An 8,803-nucleotide genomic window follows, 5' to 3' on the forward strand; every position below is an offset into this window, starting at 1 on the left:
TCCTACAGAAATGTCAACTAACTGACATTACTCAAACCGGAAAAGTGTTTGCCTTGCTGGTAACAGCAGCGAATCTACAAAAAAATTGAGAAGGCACAAAAATTTCAATAACAACATATTTCCAAACGAAAAAATCATAGAGATTCCATAGAAGAGATTCCAGAAAGTAAATATAGAGATTCCACAAAAGTGAAAAAGTTGACTGTAGGTGCTGAGGGGTTTGTCTTAATAAAATTTTGAAAGTTTTTACAAAGTTTTGGTCTCGTTTTAATTTATTATATCTTTTCGCTTAACACGCACACTTTGCACATGACTAAATCTGTCCATTTAAAAGCTAGATTTCTTTATAAGTAAGAATTACAACGTTTATTCTAAAATTTATTTTACGTATCAAATCATTTTTCCTGATCACAGAAGGATTTCATAGTTTATTTTTTGACGAAATTTTGTCTAGTTTTGTAAAGTGTCACATAATCTTTCAGGCAAATGTCGAAAATCCTTCTGCGGTGTCTCCACCTTACCATATAGAAGTAGGCCTATACAAGGAACATTTCAGCTCATATTTCTATGAAAACTAAAACAGGTTAATTTAATTCTACTAGTTGGGTAGAGCAATGTGTACTACTTCGGATTATGATTTTTTTAGGATTAGAATAAGCTTGACCTAAAAAGTGATGTTGGCTGAAATTGTTCCATAACAAAAGACACCAGTGAAGCATTAAACATTATACAAAAGCATAATTCTAAAAAGACACGAGAATAAGTTCCCGTCGCTGCTGTATTGCTTCTTTACAACAAAATTTCATTTTATTTCCCACACATTCGATTCAGCCCCACATGCTAAACTGGTCTTCTTCTTTGTGTATCATGCCTGTTCCAGGCTTAGGCGTTCATGCACATTGCACAATGCACAGCTCCTTCCATTCATCCCGCTATTTGAATTAGCCTACAACTTCAATAAAGTATAAGCAGAGATAGGCACGCTACAATTTAAAAGTACCATGGCACCGGTAATCGGTACTGGTCAAAAATAGTACCGCGGTACCGGTACTATTTTCAAAAAGTACTGCGGTACCGGTACGGTACTCGGTACGGTACTTTTTTAAATACAAGTGACAAGACTTAGAACGATGAATTTTTTTTGTGATTGTAATCGAAATAATCTTACATTTAAAACTACAAATGCGATTCATCTTGATCCCAATTATGTTAACAAGTAACAGCAACGCGCCATGACGATGTTCATATTCTACACAAAGACTGCTCAACCAGCTCTTTGGTAGGCACGCGAAGCTGAATGGAACAGATCGGAAAATAAAGTCACAAGTCTCATGATTTTGCTCAGTATAAATGCATAAATTTAAGGTAGACATATTAATACTTGTTAGTTTATAGACTTATAGTTAAGGGCCAACCCAACATGCCGTATAGAAAGCTATTGGAAGTAAAGGCCATTCAACACGAGAGGTGTAAAGTAATGAAAGTAGTGTTACTTAAGCAGTGCTGGACGTTGACGTCGTCATTTGACGGCGTCAACTTTTTATTCACGCTGAGGCTAGCGCCATCAGTTTATTTTTTAGTGGACGGAAGTGATAGCGCCGTCAGTTATTTTGCCGATTTTAAGCGTCAAGCGCTATGCGTCATTTTTGTTTTCATGGAAAATCTCGTTTCACAATGAGAGTTTCACAATGCATTCTGGCAAGCGCGACTCATCCGAATTACCCGCTTTCGCGTTGGTTGGAATGGCTCCCTGGAATACAAGCGGAAGAAGTTCGCCAAATGGTGATCACTCGTATCGTGAGCAGTATCGAGAACGAGGGATCAGAGTGAGAAAGCGAAAAATCAATCAATGTCATCGCGGAGGTTGAAGAAACTTTATTTCAAGAGCTCTATGCCCCTGAAAAGAACGATGTTGGTACAGTGGACTTCGTTAAAATAAGATTTACATATGCTTAGCCATCACAGCACGCTTGGAACAGTTGATACCTTTCCGAGTAAACGTTTTCAAGACTTGTTTTTGAAGTACAACACACCAATACCATTCAGCGCTGCTGTGGAACGCATGTTTTCGTTTGGAAAGGACCCAAACGCAGCAGATTGTCAGACAAACGTTTTAAAATGCTTGTGTTTCTAGTTCTACAAAGAAATAACTAGCTAAAGCTAAAGCAGCTAATTACAATACAGTCTCAAAACATAAAACCTGCTCTTTATTTATAGCTATTGTTAGCCTACACTTGGTAGAAATACTTCAGTTTTGTGAGACCTTGGCTAAAATAGTGCTCACGCTGACAACGTTAATTTTTTTAAGAGCTGACGCAGTACTTTACGCCGTAAAGTTTTTAAGCAATTCGCGCTGACGCTGATGCCGTCAATTTAGTTCATTGACGCATACAACACTGTACTTAAGTAGCAATAAAACAAAAAAAAATGGTATCCATCTAAAATGGACTGGCTTGAAATTAGCATAAAAATTAGCATAAACATAAAAGCAACTTGCAAAAAATAAAAGACAGTGACATTATAACTCCTTTTTACTTTTATGTTAAGCAGCAATGTTCAGTAACTAGTACTTTTCGAGTAATTTTATTTTTCATTACTTTCTACTTTCACTTGTTTAGTTTTATGCCAAAGTAACGTTACTCGAGTAATTTTATATTTTGTCAAGTAGAAAGTTGTAACTTTGATAAAAATCTGTTAAAGAGGTATCATTTCTAAGATAAAAAAAAAATTTTAAAGAGAAATTGTTAAAAATGAAAAGTTTTGTTAAAATGAATTGTTAAAACGAAAAGTTTATCTTCCTAAGACCTAAATGATTCATTAAAAATTAAAGTATTAAGTGAGATATTTTATGACTAAAAATATTGGATTTTGAAATGTTTTTCAAAACTTGAAGAAATTTGTCAAAAATGTTTGTTTTTTAACTGCAAAATTTACTAACTCTACTTGAGTAATTTTAAAGATCAGTACTTTTTTACTTCTACTTGAGTGATAATGTGCTCTGGTACTTTCTACTTGTAATTGTAACGAATTAGAATTGACCTTCAGTAACTGTACTTTTACTTGACTATTCAAATGGACTACTTTTTACACCTTTGTTCAACATTTATCGCTAAAGATTGAACAGGGGTCAATAACATTTGAAAAGCAGTAATTATGCCACATGCGGAGCAAACCGCAAAACAACGAATCCTCATTGGACCCCTATTTTAACACACACAATTCAAAGCAAAGGAAGTACTAAAAATTTTTAGGAATTGCATTACAGTCCCCAACACTTTACAAAAAAAAATTTGATAAAACCCTAAAGTTATAGGCGTATTACTTTATAACTAATTGGGTATTTAGTAGGGCTACCATATGTCCTCTTTTAAGAGGATTTGTCCTCTGTTTTGATAGAAAATAAGTTGTCCTCCGAGGACATCCAAAAATGCTCAAATGTCCTCTCTTTTTACATTTTCAGTTTTCTTGCTCATATTTTCAACAAGATTTAATTGTTATGTGACTTTTTTGCAATTTCCAACCATTTCTGTACCAATGCAACATGCTGATTTATAAATTTAAAAAAAAAACATTGACGTACTATTTGATCTGCTGTTCTAAACAATCTTAGACGTTCATTGAAACATACTACATTGTTTTGCGATTCTCTTAAGTAGCCAAATAGTGGTCAGCAATGAGTGCGAGTGGAACTGCAAATCCACTTGAGAGGAAATCTCCTCGTTTGAGGAGATCTGATTAACAAATTTATGAAAATGAAAAATTGGTAGAAAAAAAAATAATAAAATGGAGTAAATCACTAAGAAATAAAACATTAAAAAACGCAAAAACTTGCAAAAGAGTTTGACACATTTACATTTTAAGCTTCTCACACTTTTACAATAAATTATTGTTTTACCCAGATCTATTTTATATTGATTCAGCGCTTGTTGACTTTGCTAATTACCAACTTAATAATTCGGCTAATTTGTCAAGTGAAGCAAATCGAAAAAAATATCCAATGTGCACTGTGTATAACAAACATATTTCTAAAATAATTATTTTTAAAATAAATCGTGGAGTGGATGCTTACAACTTTTGTCGGTGCAAATGTAGAATGAATTTAATCTATGATGCAGTCACAGTAGTACAAGGAAGGTAACAGCCTTTTAGTTGAATCTGTCCTTAGCATCTCATTAACAGCTGCATGCAACTTCAATCATATTTCATGAAAGTAATTTCGTTAGAGCTGATCCTTTTTTTCTGAAATACGTTAAAGCATGGCTACCTCCAGATACTGCCTGATTTGTCACATTTTTATTACATTATCACATCACATTTTTATTTTGTCACAACAAATCGGCTTGCGAAAAACAAATTTTTGTCTGGATTTTTTGTGTCTGTTTTTTTTTTTGCTGTAACTTTTCCTGCATAGGTCTATAATTAATTATCCAAAAGGATGTAAAAAATTCTTCATATGTGACATTCTACTTGTATTTTACTCGCTGGCGAAACGTGTCCTCTTTTTAGGCGATGAAAATATGGTAGGCTTATATTTAGTAAAAGCTTGGGGCAAGCCTGTTCTAGGCATTCGCTTTCAAAAACAGTAGCATCTCAAAATGAGTGTCACTTAATCCAGCTCGTTTCGGCCTCAAAATGTCTTTAGCGGTGGAAAAAACTCTTTCAATAACAGCACTTGAAGGGATTGCAGTGTTTGTTTTAATAAACAATCTTTCGATCGTCGGATGCTTAAAGCATGCATCTGTGATGCATCTCTGAGGAATCATTTTGAGAAATTCATCAACCAGTTTAGATGCGCTTTGCCGTCGGCTTCTCGGTTGCTCAAACTAAAAACCGAAAAACTCGTCTTGCTGAGCAACATCTTCTAAGTCGTCGCTGCTGCTTTCAGCTTCATTCTGACCTTCTTGCTAAAGCAAAGATTCAAGCTTGCTGATCAACTAAGTCTTGAAGCTAAGAGATGATTTCTCTTCGCGCCATTTTCGTTCATGATGATTTCTCTTCGAGCCATTTTCGTTCATGGATTAAATCGTTACGGAGTTAACATTGTTGAAAAAAAAGTACCGATAAAAATACCGGGTGTTTTGACCAAAAAAGTACTGGGTATTTAGGCAACCGGTACAATTTTCAAAAAGTACCGCGGTACCGGTACACAAAAAGTACCGCGGTACAGTACCGCGGTACAATTGTACTCGATACTGCCCACCTCTGAGTATAAGTTGTTCTTTTCTTTTTATTACGGAGAAGGTGGTTTTTCTCCATAGAAAAACCACCTTCTCCGCTGAAAAAAAAAAGGAACAACTTTATTTTTTCTTTTAGAGTAAACTCAAAAAAATGTGGACGCAGTCTGCCTATATTTGCAATTATGATCTTTTTTTATGTAGTTTGCAACTTGTTATAAAAACACACTAATCGAGTGAATGGTGTGATCGAAAATCTAGGATGAGACACTTGCAGGCTACACGTTTTATTAGACGCTCAATATTTGGTTTCACGCATCTGAACATCGCTTTGTTATCATCTTATCAAAATTTCTTCAAATGTTTCTGCAATTTCCATACTAACATTTGAAACTGTACATGATGCCAAAATGCCATTTACCCTTACCTGATTTTATTTCATTTTGACTGCATCGTTTCTGTTACATGACGAAAACGTAAAAGAAAATTAAATTGATTGTTTTCGTGATGCATTGGAACCAAGAAGTAAGATGTGAATCTACTTGTGTACCAAAAGTTGTCATTATTAAATGCTTTCAACCTCTCTACGTGTTAGTGTTAAACTTTTTGTTAACATTCGCGCAATTCAACCAGAAAAGTTGCATGTTAAACATCACCTTAGCACCGCTAGAGGTTGACATTATGTAAAATGCTGTCCGCCCTGTTAGTGGTTAAGCGCCCAACTCAAGATCATGCGGCGCGGGTTCGGATCTCGGAGTGTGCACTTGAGTAATCCAACTGCTCTCCATTCAGCTTTAGCTGCACCTAGTAGATGGAATAGCTCACAGACAAAAATACTTTAACAATTATAGAAACTTCACTCTGTCAATATCAGTCACCGGCCTGCGTGCGTGGTCCAAAGCCTCTACAAGTATGCGAAACTGCCAGTAATAACCCATCAAAGGCTTTGTCACTTCGAGGATAAAGATTTAAAACTAAATCAAAATTTGCTGGCTGGAAATTTGTCAACTTTGCAACTTTATGATCAAAAGTGTTGTTATATCGATAACTCAACTTATAACAGCATATTGTAATAAGACCCTAATTCTTGGTCTCTTTGCAACTTTTGATAATTCAATTTCACACCGTTCCACTGTATGACTATTTACGCATTTTATGTTTTTGTGCAACGAAATAAACGAAACCACTGCTACTAGATGGCGCCACAACGTTGGCTTTGTCATTCAGCCTGTTTTCCTTTAGGTGAGAATTTGTTGTTTAATGAGTCGATTGATTGAATTTTTATCCTCGGACTGTGAAAGCTTCTTAGAGAGCCTAATCCTGGTAGTTGCGCATAGTTGTCTAGAGTAGGCCTACCATATTTTCATCACCCAAAAAGAGGACATGTATAGTAAGCAAGTAAAATGCCAGTGGATTTTTACGTTTAAACAATTTTTACATCTTCTCAGATGATTAATTATATGACTATGTAGCAAAAGTGACATATAAAAAAACATAACACATTTATTTGTTAGATTCAGTCAATGAACATTTTGCTGTTCATTCTATTTTCGCCCCGATTGCGATAGCTCAGTGGGTTAGCGCGTGACTTCCGGAACGAAGAAGCTTCAAAATCAATCTGCGCTGGTTCGACTTTCAGGGTGTGCGCTTGAGCAACGCACGTTAAGGACTGCTCTCCATTCAGAACTACCTCTTGTTCAACGGCATCTAATGAATGGAATAGTTCCCCGGCAACAAGACCTCAACAATCGGAGACTTCACTCTGTCAATCTCGGTGACCGGGCCGCGAATGTTTTTTCACCACGAATTTTTTGCCTCATTTGCATATTTCTGTAAATGTAGCCATTAGGCTACTGGTTACCGCGCGGCGCGCGTAACTGTTTTTGCCCTCCTGGTCCAAATCTAAACATTAAACTTGAAAAAAAAACGTAGTCTGGAGACACACCTATAGTCTAGTCAAGTTTAAAAAAGTTGAGAAAAAAAATTGATTCTGGTCACTAGTCTAAAAGTAAGATTTTCCGAATTGATTAAGAATTAACCCTAACCTTACTTTTTTTTGACAAGTTTTGTGCGCCGTAAAAATTAATGTAAAGAAAAAAATGGATTCGATGGGCGTCGAACCGATGTCCTCGCAAACATAAGGCAAAAGACGAAACCACTGAACCAAACACGCCAACGAAAAATGTTTGCACGGTATAAATACAAACACTGCAAAGTAACAAAAAGTTTCTGGGAAAAAAAATTTCGCGACCGGGCCTGCGTCAGTGATTCAAAGCCTCTAGCCTACAATATGCGAAACTACCAGGATTAAGCTCTGCAAAGAAGCTTTCCCAGTCCGAGGATAAAGATTCAATCAATCAATTTTCTACACAGAAAACATGCGTTTTACATTTGTATTTTGAGCCATAGCTTATTGCAGATGACGAATTGCTCGATTTTTAACAATTCGTTAAAAAAAATCTATAGTTCTGCAATATTTGAACTATTCTGACCATTTGCTAATGTGCCATCATTTAAAGTTTTAAACAATTAAGCTAATGCAAGTTAGCTATCAGGTTTAAGACGCCTTTGCACTAGCTTTGGTAGGCTATAGATCGAACAGTTTAACATCATCAATGCCAACATTTTTCTCTGACAGATACTTCCACACACTGCTGAAAAACGTTAGCCTATTCTTTGGTGTAAGACAGCATAAGCAATAGCCCAGGCCTAAGCATCCAATCAAAGGATGTGAAAAATGAAACTAGTTGTCTATTCATCTAAACGGGCAACACAAGAGTCGAACAATAGAAATACATCTGATCCACATCACTCAGTGATGTGGTCATCGAGTAACACTGCCTTCGTTTGCCACAGAAATAAATGTAGCCTATCCACCATATCTACAGCAAGCAATGTATTGTCAACCTCAAAGTCAATAAACACTTTTCTTAAACAAGGATAGCTTACTTCTGCCACAGCTCACAGAAAACATAGCCTACTTTTCGTTTTTGGTATCTTGATTAGCCTTATTTAGCTTTCACAAGGTCACACACAAATAAAACCTCGTTGAAAATGATAGCAATGCAAAAAAGAGGACATTTGAACATTTTCAAGCGTCCTCGAAGGACAATTCATTTTTTATGAAAAAAGAGGACAAATCCTCTGAAAAGAGGACATATGGTAGCCCTAGTCTAGAGGCATTGAACCACTGACGCAGGCCGGTCACCGAGATTGACATGGAAAATTTTTCGATTGTTGAAGTATTGTTGTCTGTGAGCTATTCCATCTAGTAGGTGAATGGAGAGCAATCCTCAACGTGTGTTGCTCAAGCGCACACCCCGAGAGTCGAACTAGCTCCTCTTGATCTTGAATTCTCTTTGTTCACCAAGTCACTCGTTATCTAATCGTGATGATTCAAACACGAGGCAAAATGTCGCAAATTTCTCGAACAGGTCAGAAATATGAAGTTTCTTCGTTTTGTGAAAGGTCTCGTCAAAGATTTGACAACATTATGCAGTGATATGGCCTACTCTTTAAACTGTGGTATCAGGTGGTAGTAACTTATACCAGTAAGCTTGCACTTTTATTGTGTAAAATACTCAATGCAAAAGAGGAAGAACATCAGAAAAGTCAAAGTAAGCTAATAC

Source organism: Aplidium turbinatum, chromosome 18 (assembly GCF_918807975.1).
Source record: "Aplidium turbinatum chromosome 18, kaAplTurb1.1, whole genome shotgun sequence".
Taxonomy (NCBI): domain Eukaryota; kingdom Metazoa; phylum Chordata; class Ascidiacea; order Aplousobranchia; family Polyclinidae; genus Aplidium; species Aplidium turbinatum.